Source organism: Pinus tabuliformis, chromosome 8 (genome assembly GCF_031772625.1).
Source record: "Pinus tabuliformis cultivar Carrire ecotype Pingquan chromosome 8, CPIR1, whole genome shotgun sequence".
In the NCBI taxonomy this organism is placed as follows: Eukaryota; Viridiplantae; Streptophyta; class Pinopsida; order Pinales; family Pinaceae; genus Pinus; species Pinus tabuliformis.
In genome coordinates, this window is record NC_142294.1 from 1,557,561,700 (window position 1) to 1,557,584,861 (window position 23,162).

The following is a 23,162-nucleotide window of genomic DNA, read 5'->3' on the forward strand; positions in this document are numbered from 1 at the left end:
CAAGTAGCTGATGGTAGTGTGGAAAAACACAAGGCAAGGTTTGTTGCCTATGGTTTCTCACAGGTCGAGGGGATCGACTATGATGAGACTTTTTCTCCTGTAGCAAGGTACTCATCTATCAGATCGATGTTGGCACTATCAGCACAGATGGGTTGGAAGATCCATCAGATGGATGTGAAGACTGCATTCCTTAATGGCAAGATTGAGGAAGAGGTGTACATAGAGCAACCGAAAGGTTTTGAGACCTTCGATCGTGAGTCGCATGTGTGCCAACTCAAGAGAGCTTTGTACGGGCTGAAGCAAGCACCTTGTGCTTGGTACACCAGGATCAACAACTATTTCACCGGGTTGGGCTTCACAAAGAGTGAAGCAAATGCGAACCTTTACCACATCATGGTAGAAGGTAAGCCATTAATCATTGTTCTTTATGTTGATGATCTGATATTGACAGGTGATGATCAATTGATCAAGTCTTACAAGGAGGACCTTGCAAGAGAGTTCGAGATGAAAGACATGGGTCTCATGTACTGCTTTCTAGGCATGGAAGTGTGGCAGAAGGATGGGGAAGTGCTTGTGTCTCAAGGCAAGTATGCCAATGAGATACTTAGGAGATTCCACATGGAGAAGTGCAAGCCCATGCAGACTCCTCTAGCAGGTAACTAGAGGAAGGAGGATGCTACTTCAGGTGAGGTAGTAGTTTCTACTATTTATCGGCAGCTTGTGGGTTCATTGATGTATTTAGTGAACACACAACCAGATTTGTGCTTTATAGTGAACCAACTGAGTCAAGCTATGGTTCAGCCTACCAAGCTGTTTTGGAAGGCAGTGAAGCATGTGCTGAGATGCCTCAAAGGCACATCTCAGTATGGATTATGGTACGGACAAACAAAGGGAGTGAAGCTTCAGGGCTTCACAGACACAGATTGGGCAGGGAGTCCATCAAATCGGAAGAGCACTTTAGGAGGAATTTTCAACCTTGGTTCAGCTGCAGTTTCTTGGTACAGCAGGAAACAAAGGTCAGTTGCACTTAGCTCAGCAGAGGTTGAATACATGGTTTCTACTAAGGCAACATGTGAGGCCATTTGGATGCGGAAAATTCTAGTTGGATTGTTTGATCAGAGGATGGATCCAACTGTGATCTATTGTGATAATCAGAGTTGTATCAAACTCTCTAAGAATCCAGTATTTCATGACAGGTCCAAGCACATCGATATCCAGTATCATCATCTTCGAGACTGTGTGGTGAAGAGGATCATGTTGTTGCAGTATGTTTCGACCGAGGAGCAGGATGCAGATATTTTGACTAAGGCATTGTCAAAATGCAAATTCGAGTTCCATAGAGACAGGATCGGGGTGACAGATAATCCCTTTCTTGTTGAGAGGGAGTGTTGAAAATAGCAACAAGAAATGATAAATATAGAAATTCTAAAAATATCATTGCTATAAATAGCATTTCGGGATACATTCCAATTTTAGTTAGTCCCTGAACTAAAATTGAGAATTAAAATTCGAATTTGATCTTAGCAGTTGTTTGAAAAATAATTAATTAATTCATCTTGAGTTAATTAGTTGGAGAAAATCAAACATGAAGTATATGTGAAGACATGCAACAATTACCCCTTTGATTGAGGAAGTTATCCCTTAATTAAGGAGATCAGGATGAGTTGTACTTTGAGTTGTAACTAGTTAGCTCAGTTAACTGAGTTAAGTCTAGTTAGATTAGTTCCAATAGTTTGTGGAACTGATTGTGAGTTCAGTTAGTTAATGCATGCATGCATATAACTAGTGTACTTCAGATAACTGAATATTCTCTCATAAATAACTCATGCATGTCAGTTCAGTTAGAGACCCAGTTGAGATCAAAGGAAGGGACAATGTACTATCAGTTGTAGGAATATTCCCATGAGGATATCTCTTGCATGCAGAAGGAATTCATTCCTTGAGGATTGCACAATTATTTCTGAGTTTGGTGAGTTGTGTAAGAGGTGAATTCACACAGGTGGCAGCTAGAGGACCCAACAAAAACTGCGCAAGGAAATAGGAGGCTTGGAGGACTAAAGGAAGGCATATGTTGTGTCTATTCAGTCTATGAGCAGAATTTTGAGGGATTGTACTGAGAGCTAGATAGCTTGTGAGCTAAAGCTTTGTGTAATCTGGAAATATTTCCACTTGTATGATAATACAGATAGCGGGGTTTTTAGCTGAGGCTTTCCCCAGAGTATTCTTCTGTGTTCATGTGTGATTGATTTCTCATTCTCTGTTAGAAGTGTTCTATTTGATCTTGCTCAAAATCGATTAAGCTTCCGCAAGTTTTTTTGTAGAAGTAGATCAAGTATTTTGCTTTAGTATATTACCTTATCAGGTGATCTACATTGGGAAATTATACACAAGGATCATCACATCTCAAAGAGAAGAAGACCTCAAAACCCTAGCTCATTCAAAGAAAGGTTCTACACTTGAAGCATTCTTAAGAATATCACACAAAGAAGATCTCAAGGACCCTACCTCCACTCAAAGAAGGAATATACATTGAGGCCTCTCTGATTCTCTGCATGTAACAATTATTTTGGGTTGATTGATCAGTTAATTGGTTGTTCATTGTGTGTGGTTGAAGTTCCACTTCCACAACTTTACCTCCACTAGTTCTTCTGATAATTAGAACTAGTTAAAGTGACAATAAATCAAATTAATTGAAATAGATTGCTACAAATTAGCAATCAAACATACTGAACTTAACTCAAACTTCCCCAAATCGAATTAACTGAGTGACAAGTTCCATGTCACCTCAGTTAACTACCTCCAATATTTCTGCTAAAATAGAAATTCTAATTTTCTCTAGTTTGACTGAAGCAAAGTCAAACTGAGATTTTATGTTTTCATTTTCAACACTCCCTCTTAGTAAGAAAGGGATTATCAACCTCCCCTATCCTGCACCTGTGGAACTCGAACTTCCCTCTTAACAAGGCCTTTGTTAAAATATCAGCATCTTGTCCCTCTGTCAGAATGTACTGCAACAACATAATCTACCTTTGCACACAATCCCTTAGATGGTGATACATGATATCAATATTCTTGGATCGATAATGAAAAACAATATTTTCAGAGAGTTTGTTACAACTCTGATTATCATAGTAAATCACAGTAGGATACATCATCTAACCAAACAAGCCAACAAGTATCTTTCTCCTCCAGATCGCCTCACATGCTGCTTGAATTACAACCATGTATTTTGCTTCTGCTGAGCTGAGTGCCAATGATCTCTACTTCATGTTGTACCAAGAAAACATTGCAGACCCAAAACTGAAAATTCCACCTAATGTACTCGTTCGTTTTGATGGAATTCCCGCCCAATTTTCATTGGTGAAGCCACATAGTTTCACTCCCTTTTTCCATCTTTACCATATTCCAAACTGGGTAGTGCCTTTGAGGTATGGTAGAACATGCTTAGCTTCCCTAAAAAACAGTTTGGTTGGACTAACCATAGCTTGGCTCAGTTGTTTGACTGCAAAGCACATGTTTGGTCATGTGTTCACAAGATAAGTGAGTGAAACCACCAACTATTTGGTAAATAGATGCATCCACTTCCTCGCTTGAAGTGGTATTCTCTTTCCTCTAGTTGATCGCTAGAGGAGCCTCCATGGGTTTTCACTTGTCCATGTGAAACCTCTAAATTATCTCATTGGCATACTTTCCCTGAGAGACAAATAGTTCCCCATCACCTTGCCATACTTCTGATCCAAGGAAGTAGTGCATGAGACCCATGCCCTTCATCTCAAACTATCTCGCAAGGTCCTCCTTACAAGATTTGATCATTTACTCATCACCAGTCAAGATCAAGTCATCAACATATAAAACAATAATCAACAATTTACCTTCTACCAGAATATGATAGAGGTTTTCATCTGCTTCACTTTTGGTGAAGCCCAAACTAATGAGATAGCTATTGATCATGGTGTACCAAGCACAAGTGCTTGCTTGAGACAATACAATGCTCGTTTGACTATGCACACATGAGACTCTCGATCAAAAGTTTTGAAGCCTTCTAGTTTCTCGATATACACCTTCTCCTCAATAAATCCATTATGGAATGTTGTTTTCACACCCATCTGGTGGATCTTACACCCCAGCTGTGCAGCCAAAGCAAGTATTGAACTAATGGATGAGTACCTTGCTACATGAGCAAAGGTCTCCTCATAGTTAATCCCCTTAATCTGAGAGTACCCCTTGGCCACAAATATGGCCTTGTAACTTTCTACATTCCCATCTACTGCATGCTTCACCTTGAAGATCCATCTCAAACCCAAAACTGATTTGTCTGTTGGCCTTGGGACCACTTCCCAAACATTGTTCTTTACAATGGATTCATACTCCTCCACCATTGCATCAACCCATACTGGTTGCTCTACTGCTTCCCTGAAAGAGGATGGCTCAGTCTCTACTAGCTCAATCATTAGAGCCATGTAGTCAGTGTACCAATCTGGTGACCTTCTCTGCCTGTGCTAATTTGAAGGAGCACCCACATTCTCCCTCACATCCTACAAAAGTATCTCAGCTTCCCTGGTCCTCTTCCTACCTTCTTTGGATGATTCTACTTGAGTGGTTTTCTCCACTCTATGCTCCTCAACTTGAGGCTACTCCAAAACATCCTGAGACTCCTCCTTTGGAGCTAAAAGCTCCTCCTCTGGTGGGATCTAAATCTCCCTCTCAAGAGAGCACTGCATGGATTTGTCTTCATAAAATTTGACATCCCTTTGCAAAACTGTCATTCTGAGGGATGAAAGATACACACGGTAGTTGTGGGGAGTTTCTGTGTAACCCACAAATACCCCCAACTTTGTTGTCGACTCTAACTTATTCCTTGACTCTTTGGAGACATGGCAATAAACAGTGGCTCCAGAGATCCTAAAGTGTGACACATCTGACTTCCTCCTCGAGAAATCCTCCTCCGGTGTGATCATGCCAAGAATTTGATGAGGACTCATGTTCTACAAATAGACGGTTGTGATGCATGCTTCAGCCCACAAGTTCAGAGGTAGGCTTTGGTCATGCAACATCGCCTAGGTTTCTCCAACAATGCTACGGTTCTTACTCTTAGCCGCCCCATTTTGCTGTGGGTTGTGGGGTTTTGTCAACTCTTCTAAAATGCCTTCTTTTGCACAAATATTTTTAAACTTATTATACACGTACTCACCTCCATTATCACTCCTGAGAGCATTCACCTTCTTGCCCGTTTCTTTCTCCACCGGTGCCTTGAACTCTAAGAACTTGGAGAAAGTCTCGTCCTTCTTCTGCATGAAGAAGATCTAGCACTTCTGAGAGAAGTCATCAATAAAGATGACAAAATATTTGTGCCTCGAAGTGGAGGTTGTCGAGATAGGTCCACAAACATTAGAGTGGATCCTTTGAAGGACTGCATGTGCTTTGTCCTTGCCCAAGGTACACCCTTTGCATGTATTCTGTTGCTCGAGTTCTTCTTTAGGGAGGCCTGTGGTAATCTGTTGCATGATCTTCAAAGCACCATGATGCAAATGGACAAGTATTCTATGCCAAAGTTCATCAACATCGCGGCTCTGCACCTTCTCCACCTTTGTGCTAAATGCAACACAATCCTCTACATCTAGCTTATATAGGTTCTTCACACGAACCTTGATTTACTTCACCTGTCCCATGGCTATGTGTCTTAGGAATTCCTTTCCTTTGTTGAAGATCACATTGTAACCACAATCTTCCAAAACTGCAATGGAGACAAGATTCTTCTTTAGACCCAGAACAAACATCACATCCTTAAGCTTGAGAGGGGAGCCCGACTCCCTCTAAAAGGTTATTGTACCAATCTCGGTCACATTATACGTTCCATCATCTCTCATCTTGATGTGCATCTGGAGATCCTTCTCCTCCAAAGAATTGAAAAAATCTTTGTTCCCCTTCATATGGAACAAGGCACTGTTGTCCAGGTACCACACACTTCCCATCACTATGTTGGCCATGCATGCAATGAGAGTAAAATCAAGCTCGAACTGTGAAGCCAAAGCTTCACTTACTGCTCCTCCTAAGGTCTTCTTGCTTGTCTTCTTGTGTGGACACTTTGTGGAATAATGCCCAAATTCATGACAATGAAAGCACTTGATTCTGGACAAGTCTTTCTTCTTGCCCCCTTGACTAGATTATGCTTTGGATTGGGATTTCTTCCCTTTCCCTTTCTTTGCCTTTCCAACCAAGCCATAGTTCTCCTCATCCTCTCCCTTGGGTGAAGTCCCATCTTTGGTATTCTGCCTTATTTCCTCCTATACCAAATCGGACCATAGGCATTCCCAATTTGGTATTTTCTCCCTCCCATTCATCGAATTTTGGTAGATGTGCTAGATCTTGGGAAGGCTTAAAAGGGTTAGGCTCACCAAATAATCCTCTACTACAATAACACCAACTTGACCAAGTTCATCACGACATTGTGTGAACCTGCTCAGGTATTGTGGAATGGTCTCATTCCTTTGCATCTTGATATTTCGAAGTTTGTCCTTGAGTGCCAATTTCCTGTGGTCACTACTATTTTGGAACAAATCTGTTAGTGCTTGCCACATTGCATATGGAGTCTCTTTCCCATGGATATTTGAGACAATATGGTCTTGTACTCCCTCCAATATGATTCTCCTCACCTTGGCTACACACTTCTTCCATTCTGCTAGATCCTTAGCATCAGATGTTGTTGGTTTCGAAATATCATTATCAATGAATTCCTTCAACCCATTATCCTCTAGTATTTCCTCCATGTGGTTCTTCAATGAAGCATAATTCTAGCTTCCCTCAAGGGCATACTTGAGCCTTAGCCCACTGAAAGCCATCTTCTCATTCCTAAAGAAAACCTGCAACACTGATCTGCAAATTTGAACCTCTTGCAATGTAAACATCGAAATCTCTGCTCTACATTGATTCCAACTCTGATACCATGTAGAAATTAATGTGTAGATTCAATATTGCTCATGAAATTTACTAAATCACAAGACTTGAAGCTACTCTACTGATCTGCGGAAGTTAATTCACCATTTAGAACACAAATCATAGACATGCAAAAAGAAACATCACACATGCACAAAGATTTATCTAGGGGAAAGAAACTACTCAAAACTCCTTACTATCTATATTGCATTAATCAGAGAATAGAGATGAAATACATATGCTTACTCAAGCCTGAGCACACCTTGCAAGTGTATAGTCTATCCTCTGCCTGATTAACTGACTCTGGCCAACACTTAGCCAATTTTCAAGCCCTCCAAGCTCCTATTTCCTTGTGTTGTTCCCTTGGGAAATTAGCCCCTATTATTTAGGAATTTCCCACTATTGAATTCACAATTCCCTAGGGTCCTTCCTTTCACTGCATGCACCAGTTGTACACATTGGAATATGCTACAACTGAGAGTACACTGCCTTGGAATCTCCATCTCAACTGGGTAATTCGAATTCTCTCCATGCAACATTTATTTTGGGTTGATTGATGAGTCAACTGGTTGATCTTGAAGTGTGGTTGAAGTTCCACTTCCACAACTTGACCCCCATTAGTTCTTTTAAGAATTAGAACTAGTTAAACTGACAATAACTCAAATTAATTGAAATATATTGCTACACATTAGAAATCAAACATACTAAACTGAACTCAAGATTCCCCAACTTTAATTAACTGAGTTAACTGAGTGAAAAGTGCCATGTCACCTCAGTTAACTACCTCCAAGATTTATGCTGAAATAGAAGTTCGAATTTTCTCTAGTTTGACCAAGGAAAAGTCAAATTGAGATTTTTTGGCTGCATTTTCAACCAAATAATCCTTATAGAATCAATCAAGGATTCTCTCATTCCATATGTAGTGAAATTGGAAAAGTCAAAAGACATCTATGACAAACTAATAGAGCTATTTTCCTTACTTACTGCGGGAGAAGTAATATCATTGATACTCGAGCTCTACAAGATGAAGATATCAAAAGAAGAAGTAATAGCTTCATACTTGATGAGAGTATCAAAGATACAATACCATCTGCAAGAGTTGGGGGAAATAATGTCTGATAAATAAATGACCATCGTGGTGCTAAGTGCACTACCTAATGAATGGGGCAACTTCGTATCAAGCATCTATGGAAAGAAGGAAGCTACCCCATTCAGTGAACTCTGGTCATTGTGTAAGATTGAAGAAACCAGGTTAAAAGCAAAAAGTGATGTAGGACCAAGAGAATAAGTTCAAGCATTTTTTGCCATGGCTAAGAAAAAAGGAAAATTTGGGAAGTTTGGTCCTTAGAAAAAGGAGAAGATCGATATGTCAAGGATCCAATGCTATGGATGTTAGGAATATGGGCACTACAAGAGAAATTGTCCTAAACTCAAGAAGGACAACAAGAAAAGGAATGAAGCCCATATCACCGAAGAAGTGGAAGAACCTAAGAAGAAGAAATCAAATGAGGAGGAAGTAAAAGATCTCTACTACGACTGAGATAATCTCCTTCATTGTGTTCTTTTTCCAGTTTTCATGAAAGATGGTTATCATGGTATAGAGCATTATGATAATGATAAGATGCATAATATTAGGATATGGCATCATATTAAAAGCATACAATCGAGAAAGAGCTCATGGAATCCTTATAGAAGCTTGAAAAGATAGCTAAAATAGAAGTCATCATAGAAAGGAAGAAGCTCTTGGTAACCTCATTGAAAGCTCGAATGATTAGAAGAAAGTCATCTAGCATGGTAAAAATAAATAATCCTACATCATCATTAGGAAGGAGCATTTGCAAGATGAGAATAATCAAAGATCCTCCATTGGAATATTCATTAGAAGGTTCACCTCTCTTGGAAGAATCAAGTGTCTCGCTAATCATCTCACATTGTGCGTAATCCATTGTTTAGAAGGATGATGGTATGGTGACAAAATGAGTGCATCATGTAAATATGGTTGAAGTGATTTCAATCAAGGAAAGGATGTTGCCGAAGGAAGTCTATATGACCAAAAAGAGAAAAGAGGTATGCATATGTTTAATAGATTAAGTCATGTCACCATATAGTTGCTGAAAGTATGGGTAAATTCTCTACCTCATGAGCATGATCAAAGAAAAGGGATCTCTCCTTTGGAAAGATGCATAAAGGCATGATTCACATGTTGACAGATGAAATCAACATAATATGTCCCCATATGGAATATGAGGTAGTTGATAAAAATGAAGGAACCATGTATGAAAGTTCTTGGGGGAGCAATATGTGAAGAAAGAAAGAAGAGATTGTGAAAGATGCAACTATGGTCACATAAGAAAAGGAAATCAACATCCAATGACTATAAGAATTAGATAAGACATCTCCATAAAAAGTATGAAGACCCTGATAAGGTCTATAAAGAAGGGAGACCCTTGACACTGAAAGCCTTGGAGATATGTTTATAAATGTGCAGGATGTTAATGTTGCAAGCAAGCAAGATGTCGTGATGAAAAAGGCCATCACAAAAGCTAATCCTGATTTGATGTTCATTGTTGATTTTTTAAACAACATCTGGATGGGTTGATACATAACTATCGAAAAAGAGTTGTAGATGTCACCTAAAACTAGCACTCATGTGGTTGGACAAAAGATCTTAAAGGAAACATGACTTGGAAGAGGTAGTTGTATGAAGAAAAGCCATATATGGATTGGAAGGTTACTTTCTGATGAACAAAACGATGACATGATTGATATGGTTCATGAAGGAAAGTGATCGATAGTTGATGCCCTACGGAAGATGAAGGCTCCATAATGAAGAAGATGAAATTCACGACATCAAAAGAAGGAGCCCCAAGCAGCTGATAGTACCATGATCTCCACCAAAGAGTAAAAAGTTGTTGGAAGCAAGTCCCTAAGTTAAGAGGGAGATTGGACAAGTCCCTGGATAAGAGGGAGCTTGGGAACATTCCTTTTATAGGAATGGGTACATTCCTTCTATAGTAATGGGTATATCTTCCCTAGTTGAGAGAGAGAGAGAGACACATCATTCTTGTCTTCACTTCATGAAGAAAGAATGGAGGATTGGGTAAGCATCTGACATCCGATACTCTTTGAGGATGTGGTAGGGCATCTAAGATAAGAGTAGTCATAGAGGACCGATATTTTTTGAGGACTAGGAATCCAAGAAAAGAATAGTCCTGGAAGGACATACCCAGTGAACACCAGGGTGAGGTATGTACCTTGAGAGACAATGATGATGGTGTCTATTAGTCATTGGTCTCGCCAACATTGTGCTCTGATCTTTTGGAGAGATAGAGTTGTTAGTCAAGGCCTTGCCATGTGACAATGTTGGTTGATATGATGCTAAGCAAATGGCTTACCAATTTGACTCTTCTTATTATAATTCTTCAAATTGAGAATGTCCAGTTACCTTGTATGGATTATGAATATCTCCCTAGTTAAGCGGGAGTGTTGAAATATGTAACTATGTTCACTCTTCATAATTACATATATATTCATGATTTTATGTATTTGATGTAATAAGAAAAATAAATGTATTATTGTTATTCTTGAGGCATGGGTTTCATGCTCAAGGAAATTATTTTATAGTTCAATCTCCCATTGAGAGCTTCTAGGGCTTATCATTGAGTCTACAAGTCAAGAGAGTCACTGTCATGTATGAAAGACGCTTCTTGGGCATGTTATATACTATAAAAGGAATTTATTTGGGTCAAAATCAAGTCAAAAGACCCTCGAAGACATTGTCATGTTGTAAATATTAAGTCGGCCTAAAGGGTGCAATTCAACCAAGTAGAAAGCCTATATACAAGAAAGACTTTGATCTCACTTTAGGCACTCGACTCATTCACTCAAGTTCGATCACAAGAAAAGGAAAGGTATGAAGAAAAGAAGGACGAAGAAAGAATAAAAAGGACAAGATTTCTGGATTGGTTTTGGGCTACTTCTCTCCACACAAGTGACAGGATTAGGGCACTTATTGTAGTAGAAGAGGCCGAGTTGCAAAAGTCGAGTTAGGGAATCATCAAGGACACTTTTCAAGTCGAGTTCTCTAGGAGAGAGAATCAACTCAAGCGAAGAGGAAAGGAGGAAGAAATTATCATAATCTCCACATGTGCTAAGGCTAGGGTTTCTACAAAAGAATTTGCTTGGCAGGTCAAAGTTGCAGAAGATTTTGCTGGGTAGGTCGAAGTTGCAAAAGAATCTGTTGGGAGGTCGAAGTTGCAAAAGAATTTACTGGGGATAGAAATTATAGAAGTCGCTGGAAAGTAGGAAAGATTTGACTTGATCTTGGAGGGTCTTGGTCAAGGGTCATAGGCCTTAGAATTCATCAATTGAAGGTTTATAAGAAGAGAAGAATTCTTGTGGGTTTCCCTACCATTTGGAAAGGTTCTGGCTTTGGTTGATTGCCTACATCTTGTGTCCTCTTGTCTCATTGTTCTTCATGGTTTGGTAGCTATTTGATGATAAGAACACAATAATAATCAAAGCAAGAAAAATCTAATCAAGTTAAGTAAAAAAACATCACAAGCAGTTATCAAAGTAAGAGAAATCACCTATCTTGTTGCCCCTTGATTTCTCAACAGCGTGGACAACAGAAGATGTATTTTGTAGGGACAAAAGACACCCACAAAACGAGGTTAGTCCTATTCCGGTAGGTAGAGCCAACGAGGGTCAAAGGAAAGTGTTAACTGCATTCTAATGCTACGATAGAGAGGAAGGCCCCAGGGAAGGGTAGGCCCGTGAGGGCAAGGAGCAATGCACTAGGTTGAACCATACGATGACATTGAAGAGATGGAGCAGCCACATGTTGGCTCACCTAGGTGTGTGGACTTACCTCTACCCTTTGATTTCTTGGAGGCACAAACTTGCCAAGTGAAGTGATAGTGGTTGTAGAACAATTAGCACAAGATCGGCCCAATGACCGAAATGAGGTTATTAGTTTTCCAAATGACATTCAACATAATCAATGACATATTTTGGATTGGTTGACCTCCCTTCAAAGATATTAGAAACAGATTCATGAGTGTCTGGATCATTTCGAGGGGAGAGTGACACACATGGAGTCCCATGTTCATGAAGCAGAAGACCGAAGGGACAATATGGCTCTAGGTAACTTGGATGGATAATGAGAATGATGGGATAGATTTTGTGTTTTGAGCAATTTTGGTCCAAATAGATGGTTGATATTAGAATCTAATAGTTTTTTGTTGTTACTATTTGTATCTTTTTGTTTGTATAAGTTGGCAAAAAAAAATTAGGTAAGAGTAAAGTCCCTACTACTCTGAAATTGTTCTGTCCATGATGTATTTGACATGATGTAATAGAAATAGTTTATTCACCAAAAAAATAGAAATTAAAACTATCCAATTTATTAATTGAAACTAGCATAGCATATCTTTTAATCATTAAAGAAAGAGATGGAAGGGGTTGTAAATTTTCAAAAAAAATTACAGCAAGTTTGTACATAATTATGCTTTCTTGCCAAACATATACATATATTTTTTGAGAAGTTGACCGTTAGGAGGAGCGGGAAAACGAGCATGATTCACCCTATATATAAATCATGTTAATTTCGTTTGTGTTTATTTCCTTTTGCTCTGATCTCCTCTTAGCTTTTGTAGTATGGCATGCTATGATTGAATGTGCGCAGCGCTGCCCTTTTTCTTTGGGTGTGTTTCAGTTTTTGGTCTGTGATATGCCTGTGTTTTGTGTTTATTAATTTTTTTGATCTGTGATATGCCTGTGTTGTGTGTGTTGCATGCCATTTTTATCGTTTTGCTCATTGGTGGTGTGTATAAGAAATTAAAGTCTGAGAAAGCAGAGCAGAGCAGAGGGAAAGTTCCTGAAGAAGAACAGAGAGGGAAAAATCGTAAGGCCATTGTTATCGTTTTGCTCATTGGGAGTGTGTATAAGAAATTAAAGTCTGAGAAAGCAGAGCAGAGCAGAGGGAAAGTTCCTGAAGAAGAACAGAGAGGGAAAAATCGTAAGGGAAAAGGTACTTTCAGGCCGTTTGATCAATGAATCAAATCATCCAACACAATCTTCGTTCCTCTTTTGGTTAGATGAATGAGGTGAGGGAGAAAGTTTATGTTTCATTTGATTGGATTTCTTTATATGAACCGCAATTGCCCTATCTAATTCTGTCGTTTTCGTTTTAGTCACCTTAATTATTTCTAGAATTTCCGGGTTAACGATTTGTCTATTTATCTCGTGTTTCCAGCTTTTCTCTGACTCTATAGAAATTGCATGGCGCTGAGTGCATATAGCTGAATCATACTTTACAATATACGTTGCAGCTACTTCCCAATAACTCCCTGCTTTGCATATTTATGATGTTATTCTATTTTATTTCTCTAAATTAAAAGCAATTGCAATCTGTAAGTAATTCATTAATTTATTTGAAGATTTTTCTGGACTAATGCTTCATTAATGTATTTCTAGATTTTCCGGGGCTAACAGAGCTTCTTATATTCCTGCTTCCAGCTTCTCTGCTAACATAGAGACTAGTGCAAAGGGAGGAGTGAGCATCACTGCTATGGAGCAAAATTACCAAGGTAGCTCGCAGTTCTCTCATTATCTTCTGGCTTCTGTTGTAGCGGATAGGATATCGATTATTTGTTGTGTAGATTTAGAGATTTGTAATTAAAAACAAAAAATTTATTCTAAATTTCTTGCTCAGTGATTATAGAAATAGCGATGACGATTACGTTAGCAAGTAATTCCACCCTAAAATTAATCATCAGGACACATAGATTCAAGAGAGACTCTGGGCAAACCAACAGTTCGACCTGTTCCATTTTAGGGAATTTGTATTCCAGAAACCCCAACAATTCTGCTTGAGACAAGTCCCTCCTATTGCATTTTGAGTATTCACTTACATTAGAGTTGGATTCACTTAAATTAGAGTTGGATGTATTAAAATTGTATGCAAGGCAGGGGAGCAGAGCGGGATTAGCTTATTCTTGTTCCAGATTTCGTAAATTATTCTTACGCCTGAGGTCAGTTCCTCGAGTAAATTATTGATCTGAATAATGAAGGCTGATTTTTTCAGATGAAAATATATGTTATGGAATTATAAATTTAGAGGGCAGTATATGTTTATAGTTGGATCAAAACAAGTTTATTATTTCGCTGTGGGCATATACTGTCCCCTATATTTATGACTTTACAGTATAACAAATAAAACGCGCAGATGGGTGGAACCGTCCTGTTTAATCAGCTCAAAGGTCAATCGGTTGGTTCATTTAATTTTTCTCATGAGCTGTACATGTGTCGGTTTTTTTTATGAGGGTTCAATCAGCTCAAAAGTCGGTCTGTTGGGTTAGTTTAATTTTTCTCATGTCTACAGTGAAACTCGATCACAGTCCATGTCTAGAACAGTGTGCTGGTGGGGATTAAACTTGAAACATTTCCCTCTTTCTCAAACCAGCCTCATCCTCGTTGTTTATTCATTTCCACTGAAGTGTAGAGTGGACACAGTCAATTTTCACTTGTAACATGATTAATTTTTTGCACGTTTGTTTACTCACCTTTCTTGTAATTAATTAATTACATGAAATTGAAATTAATCTATGTCTATTATTTTATTATTATTAATATATATTAATATATTAGAGGTCATTTTTAGCTAATAACATGTTTTATTTTCTATTTTTTATAATCAATGTAGATTTATTTTAATTTCGGATCTTCAAGAGATTAAATTTTTTGAAATACAAATTATTTTAGAAGGAAAAGAGATTTGATTCTTGTTCATCATTTTAAATTCATATTGATTGCATTTTTATATTCAATTATTAATATTTAATTTAACATATTAAAATTGAGAAAAAAATATATATATTATTCATGATTTTATACCACATTTATTAAAATTAAAGATATTAAAGTTGAAAATAAAATATTTAACACACCAATATTATTGATATATTTTTAGATTTTAGTTATTGATAAATAAATTGACTTATTAAATTTGAGAAAGTATATAATTTATTTATGGTTTTCTTATAATATTAATTAAATTAAAAATATTAAATTGGAAGATTAAGAAACAATATATAGCTTTTGTTAATATTAAAATTGGTATGGAAAAATTTAATACAAGATAGAAATATTGATATATTTTTTGTTATGTTAATAGTGATCCTTTTAGGACTTGGGCATGGGTTACTTGTATTATTAATTTATGGTATTACATGTAGTTAAATGTTTTAAAAGGCTTGGGATTATTTGTTTTGCAAGATAATAGATTTATTATCATATTAGTTTTTTTTTGGGAAGGTTTTCCAAAGTAAATCATAGTGCACATGGTTTATGTTTATGTGTGTTGTTGCTATGAATGATTTGTTATTATTTATTAGAGCCAAAATTCTTATCTTTTATCTCTAATAATTGGGATTAGAATCAAATGATGGAAAATGACAAGTTGCTAGTTGATAAAGAAAGAAATATAGCGTTTGGTGAAGCCACAAATGGGCAAAGAGTGCATGGATGATCAACGAGGAGAGGAAACTAGATTTGGATTTTGGTTATGATGAAGCAACATGATGAGAGTACCTTGTGAGGGGGTGTGAAGGCGAAAGGATGGTGGACCTTGTTAAGCATGTGTATCCTTGTTGATTAAGTCTAGAGTGATAAGGGAAGGGGTGCAGGTTAAAAATTATAGTAATAGAGGTGGGAATGAAAGCTAAAGTCTAGATTGATAATGATAGGAGTAGGCATGCATGATTGATAATGATAGGAGGGTGCATGGATGACCAACAAGGAGAGGAAATTAGATTTGGATGTTGGTTATGATGAAGCAACATGAGGAGAGTACCTAGTGTGAGGGCATTTGAAGACGAAAGAATGGTGGACCTTGTTAAACATGTGTATCCTTGTTGATTAAGTCTAGAGTGATAAGGGAAAGGGTGCAGAGTAAAGCTTATAGTAATACACATGGGAATGAAAGCTAAAGTCTAGATTGATAATGATAGGAGTAGGCATGTGGGATTGACAATGATAGGAGGGTGCATGGATGACCAACGAGAAGAGGAAACTAGATTTGGATGTTGGTTATGATGAAGCAACATGAGGAGAGTACCTAGTGTGAGGGTGTGTGAAGGCGGAAGGATGGTGGACCTTGTTAAGCATGTGTATCCTTTTTTATTAACTCTAGAGTGATAGGGGAACGGGTGCAGGGTAACGTTTATAGTAATAGAGGTGGGGATGAAATCTAAAGTCTAGATTGATAATGATAGAAGTAGGCATGCATGATTGATAATGATAGGAGTAGGCATGCAGGATTGATAATGATAGGAGGGTGCATGGATGACCAATGAGGAGAGGAAACTAGATTTGGATGTTGGTTATGATGAAGCAACTTGAGGAGAGTACCTAGTGTGAGGAGGTTTGAAGGCAAAATAATGGTGGACCTCGTTAAGCATGTGTATCCTTGTTGATTAAGTCTAGAGTGATAGGGGAAGGGGTGCAGGGTAAAGCTTATAGTAATAGAGGTGGGAATGAAAGCTAAAGTCTAGATTGATAATGATAGGAGTAGGCATGCATGATTGATAATGATAGGAGGGTGCATGGATGACCAACGAGGAGAGGAAACTAGATTTGGATGTTGGTTATGATGAAGCAACATGAGGAGAGCACCTAGTGTGAGGGCTTGTGAAGGCGAAAGGATGGTGGACCTTCTTAAGCATGTGTATCCTTGTTGATTAAGTCTAGAGTGATAGGGGAAGGGGTGCAGGGTAAAGTTTATAGTAATAGTGGTGGGAATGAAAGCTAAAGTCTAGATTGATAATGATAGGAGTAGGCATGCAAGATTGATAATGATAGGAGGGGTGCATGGATGACCAATGAGGAGAGGAAACTAGATTTGGATGTTGGTTATGATGAAGCAACATGAAAAGAGTACCCACTGTGAACGAGTGTGAAGGCGAAAGGATGGTGGACCTTGTTAAGCATGTGTATCCTTGTTGATTAAGTCTAGAGTGATAGGGGAAGGGGTGTAGGGTAAAGTTTATAGCAATAGATGTAAAATGAAAGCTAAAGTCTAGATTGATAATGATAGGCATGCATGTTTCAGATTAGATCCAAAGAATTTCTTGAAGTTAAGGGGGAAAATGTTAGGTAAACTTGACAAGGTCAAAGAGTCAACCCTATTAAGTCAACAGTGAAGGTTTTGGGCACCTTGTATTAGTGACTCATGGTATTACATGATATTACAGTGAGTTGAAGCCTTTAAAATATATGGGGATTCTCCATTATAATGCTCTAGTTTTGAGCACATCCAAAGTTCACATGGTTGGGCGTTGACCCAATTAGTTGCATTTAAGTTAAAAGATACCAAATTTATTATTAAGTTGGTTTTTCCAAAATAAATCATAAATAAATAATGGTATATATAATTTTCATATATTATTGTTACAAATAATTTTTTATTATTTCTCTCTCTTATTTTTAATCTCCTAACATTATATATATATATATATATTAATTAATTATTTGAGAAATTCATAAGTAAATTATTTAACAAAACCAAACATTTAAAATAATCATTTTGAAAACATAAACAAATTAGTTGAAAAATATTAAACATTTAAAATAATCGTTTTGAAGCTACAACTCTAAGATATATAAGAATTTTAGATTAAATTGAAAAAAATGAAATCCTTACTGCAACAACTTGATTATGCTTTATATGAATACAATAAAAATTATTGTTCTAATCGCACCAGTGCTTATACATAGTCCATCCACACTAAAAATTATCATCATAAACGCCAGGTGAATTAGCGTGAGACTAATAACTTTGACAGGAAAGAAAGAAAGAAAGAAATTATTTTAACGTCCACGAGGCTAAAGATAGCCTATGGGACAGATTGCTTCTTCATTTGCTTGATGTATTCGACCATTTTCTGTGAAGCTTTACAATAAATGCTCCTAGCTTCTCGACAAACCCCTCACTAAATAGATTATCCCAAGAGCTCGTTGCCAGCTTATCTGCATAACTTTCCCTGTTGTCGTTGAAGGCCTCACATTCTAAAATGAAATGTTTTTTTGTTTCCACTTTTCCGGAAGAACAAAAAATGCATACCCTTTCCTCCCACACTTCCTTTGGCCTTTTCCAGCGCCCTGTTTCACAATGGAGTTGATGAAAATTAGTCCTTAACTAAGCAATAAGAATTTTGGCTCTCCAAGAGATATTGGCCTCTATATATGCTTTTGGTTGATGATTATGAATGGGATTAAACACTTCAATATAGTAATTTTTCTTTCTTCCTAGCTCCTTATCCCAAGTACGTTTGTGGAACTTTTCCATAACAAAAGCTTTATCTCTTTGCTATTTATGGGACATGCGTTCAAGCAAATACCCCATTTACTAAACCATTTGTTATTTTGCTGCATCTAAGTTTTTTTGCTCTTGCACAATCTATCATTACATACAACCTTAGGCCATCTACCATCTTCCATTTGCTCAATTTTTTTTAAATACCTTATGACTCGCACCATAGCAATTGCTTCAATAGGAGTAGTCCCCGTTTCACTTAACAAGATATCATAAGGAACTGCGCTTTTCATCTTAAATTTGTTTGTAATCAAACGCTTCTGAATTTTCTCAATTTGTCTCCATTGCATGTCGGAGGTATTGCTAGCCCACAATTCACAACCATAGAGAATCACCGGAATCACTAGAAGCCCAAAAAGAGTTTGAGTGGTCTTCCAGTCCCATAACTCTGCCTCTCTACACCTATTTTGAAAAGCATAAAATGTTTTCCAACCCCCCAAAGTTCTTTTCTTTCTACAACCATTCCAGCTTAGATTTTTGTTGAAGTCAATCCCGAGGTATTTGTAATCCGCAACTTCTTCCAGAATGTTGCCTTCAAAGTAGAACTGATGCTGGTTATGTTTTCTTTTCTTAGAGAAGACCACTACTTTCATTTTGCTGATATTGACTTTCATCCCCACACTTCTACAAAAATGCTCAAGGGATAGTAAGTGCTCTTGCAAACCAAGCGCCGATTTAGCAAGGCGGAAAAAGAAAGGTTTCCACTTCATCGGCATGCTCAGAAATTTGTTATTTCCTTCCTAACATTTCAAGATGAGAGGAATTTGCACTTTCACCCTAAACAATTGACACATTTTTGAAAAGCACTCCATCACTGAATTAATCAGCTTTCGTAAAATGGAACACCACATATAAGCAGTGAAAATGAGATAACATCCATTCCATTACAGAGCCAACCACATGCCCCAGTCTGTCCAATTGGAGGACTCCATATCTACATATCAATTGTTCTCACTTCTCATGAAGGAAGAAGTTCAAATCAAATGGCAAGTGTGTCCAATTGCCCTGTTTTGGCGTCGATGCAACTATTCTCCCATGATGGTTAAGCTTTAAAAATTCATTAAATCAAAAATAGTATTCTCTCTGTGTCTTTCAATATTGACAAACTGAAGGGACACCAATGGAGGAGCATCATTCCTCATCATCTACTGTACGGGTGCATACCACCTGATCATGGAGTTTGACTTGAAGAACGGTCTTCCCTTTGTTATTATTATTATCATTGGGACGTCAACAAAGACTAACCCAACATACAGCAATGGAGGATCATCACTCAATTCTTATTCAGTGGTATTGTTGGAGATGGATCAGTGGATCTCCATGGATGCTCTGTTATCAGAGCTCATACTGGACAATGGAAAGCACCACTTTTCATCACTGGTATAAATTCAATTCCCTTACACATTCAATTATTTTTCATATTGTGTTTGGTGAACATATTTTATCATCTTTTTCACAGGAGTAGAGATAGCAGAGAGGCTAGCCAATGCAGGCATTTTTTCAAACTTGGTAACTTACCTCACAACAGTTCTGCACGTGAGTACTGCTACTGTTGCAAAGAATGTAGATGTCTGGACAGGAGTGTCCAGGCTTCCTTTCTTTGGAGCTTTTGTCGCAGATTCATATGTCGGTAAATATTGGACTATCGTCGGGTCTTCTGTCATCTATATGTTAGTTAGTATCTTCCTTTTTCTGTTTCTTCGAAGTGTTTCAGAAACATAACCCAGCAACGAGTGGACTTCGAAGAGATTAGGTGCTTTACTTTGAGAGGTAATTCTTTGGCAAAAACAAATTAGGATTTGCATCCAGTCTCCTCTCTTTATAAACTTATGGCATGCATCTATACCACAATAAAAATGGAACACTAGTGAACTAACATTCAATAAATATCATATTGCTGCACATGACTTTACATGGATCCTTACTTTCGAAAAATCAACATTGAAGATAAAACCTTTTGTCAGAACCAGGTTGACGAGTACCGCAATGAAAATGGAATAGTGAACAGCTTGACATTTGATAAATCTCATATTGCTGGCACATGAGCTTACATGATTGTTCAAGCATAGACGACGTCAGGACCAACTCAATAAAGCCAACGTGGACCTTACTTTCAAAGTTTCAAAGAATCAACCTTGAAGAGAAAACCGTGTGTCAGAAGCAGGGTTGATGAGTACCTTACTAGGTTAACCTTTCAGACACCCCATGGGATTTTTTAAAGTTTTCCAACATTACAAAATGTATAACCCTTTATCTGTCTAACTGCTTGATCAATGAATTCATTCAAAATTTGATGGATTACGTGAGGTTTGCTATGTATTTGGGTGAGTTGAACCCTCAATTTATTTCAAAATAGATGTTATTTTTCTGCTTTGACCTAGTGTACAAAACTCGAAATAACAAACACTGCATGAAATGGATTGTTACGGGGATTAATTTTGGTCACCTTATCAGGCTCCAGATTTTCAAGCCCCCTCCATGACACTATGGCGCAGAATCTTGTCCCAAAGCTTCACCATTCAAGATTGGGGTTTTCTTTTTTTTCAATCTACTTGGTTGCTTTGGGGCAAGGAGGCCAAAAACCTTATTTACTAGCATTTGGTGTAGATAAATTTGACATGAAGGACCAGAAGAGAAGAAGCGCAAGAGCTCATTTTTCAATTGGTGCTACTTTCGTATTTGCATTGGTACTATTGTAGGGGTCACTATAGTCATGTATATTCAAGACAATGTTTGTCATGTATATTCAAGACAATGTTGGATGGGGTCTGGGATTTTTGCATTTCTGCGGTGATAATGGCAGTAGCATTGTTTGTCTTCTTGTGTGGGACAATATTTTATCAGGATAAACTGCCTGGTGGTAGTCCTCTCACTCGAATTATCCATGTCTTTGTTGCAATGTTTCACAAATGGAACGCTTTAAAGAAAGTAGCTGTCATTGAGGAAAGTGAAGTTCTGAAATCGGAGTCAAGAAGACTATATTTGTCTACTGATAAATTTAGGTAAGCCCTCTCTTGTTCTGCCCAATTCACAGTTAGTTATTTTACCCTTCTATTAAATAAATCACGGGAAATAATTGCCAATGAAATTACTTTACCTTTCTGAAATTGGTTAATAGTGCAAATGAGATTAATTGGACTCACAGTGGCTTTTCCCTGTGACGTGTGAAATGTTGAAGCTCTTTATAGTTGAAATAATCCATGTGTAGGAAGAAAGACATACAGATTTTTTTTTTTTAAGGATATAGTATAACATATTGGTACCTTCCAATGACGGATACGGTGCAACGAGTCCTTAAGTCCTATTTCTGTTTTATTTTAGTCTTGCCCTTGTTGCTTCTTGTTGGACTATTCTGTTATAGTCAGTTTTAGATGAACTAACAGATTTGGTATGGAAATCCTTACTATTGTCTTTCAGGTTTTTTTGACAGAGCAATAGTTGAAGATGAATTAGACTACGAGTGTGAAACAATCCATAACTGGCGACTATGCACAGTCCAAGATGTTGAAGAGGTGAAAGCTGTTCTTGGGCTGTAACCAATTTGGAAGGCATGTTTGATGTTTGGGGTTGTCTTTACACAAACTTTAATTTTTTTTTTACAAAACAGGGCAACACAATGGATAGAAAGGTTGGAACACATTTCGAGATCCCTCCTGCAAGCGTATAGCGTTTTATTACCCTATCTGTTGTTCTGTTGGTGCCTATCTATGATCACATATTTGTTCCAACTGCAAAAAACGAGGTATAACTATGCTGCAGCGGATAGGGACTGGCATGTTAGTCTCCACTCTGTCCACGATTGTTGCTGCATTGATAGAGATTAGAAGAATCAAGGCAGCAAAGGACAATGGGTTGATAGATATGGCCCACGCAACAATTCCATTGAGCATTTCTATGTTGCTTCCACAATACGTGCTATTTGGCATAGCTGATGTATTTGCAATGGTAGGAATGCAAGAGTACTTCCATGATCAGATTCCGGACACTATGAAAGCCTGGGTATTATTGTGTGTCTGAGTGTTTTAGGGGTTGGTAGTTTCCTCGACAGGATCCTTATTTCAGTTACTTAGAAGCTTGGTTGTAGAAGCAAGGGAAGTTACTGCTTTGCAGACAATCTGAACAAGCTCATTTAGACTACTTTTATCGGCTTTACCTCTGTGAGTGCACTCAACCTTTGCATTTACAAGTTCTTAGCCAGGGGCTATAAGTATATAAATGCCAAAAACACTATTTCCTATGAGGAGGAATCCTATACGGTGATAATGCTTCTTCCCTTATGAACCACATGTTGAGATATGTGAAGATAATTCATAATTGTAATGGTCTTCTGTTTATACAAAGCGGCGCGCAATCATGCAAGCACATTGTAAAGGTATGCAAAATATACGTTATCTTCTGATTGCTACATTGTTACCTAGGATAAATAATTCATTGTTCATAAATCTAGTATGATAAATGGTGTACATGTATTGTAGCCTAGGCAATCCTATATACAAATTGTTGAAGTTGATGTGAAAGCAAGTGTCCTCACACTACTAAGTAAAATTAACAAGAATTCTCTTAAACCGCCAATGAGAATTGCAACTTCCCCTTTCAATTGTACGCTGAAAATAGCCACCAAAGGTCTCAATTTCAATTTAGTTTATTTCATTAAATATATAAATAAATTGTTTTGCGTATGAGTAAAAGTATTTCTTATTTATTTTTAAAGATCACTATTTATATAAGCGCTATCCCATAAGTAATGAAATGAAATAAAATGAAATGGTTTTTAATAAGGTCCATGAGATTTCGCGGTCTATAAGGGATCACCATTATCATTTAATCTATATTTAGATTTTTTTTCTAGGCTGAT

At 37.5% G+C, this 23,162-nt stretch overlaps 1 pseudogene; it reads left to right on the top strand.

The window, feature by feature from the left end:
* Positions 1–19,427: 19,427 nt before the first annotated feature.
* Positions 19,428–22,664, top strand: LOC149241905 (protein NRT1/ PTR FAMILY 5.10-like; annotated as a pseudogene).
* Positions 22,665–23,162: the final 498 nt, after the last annotated feature.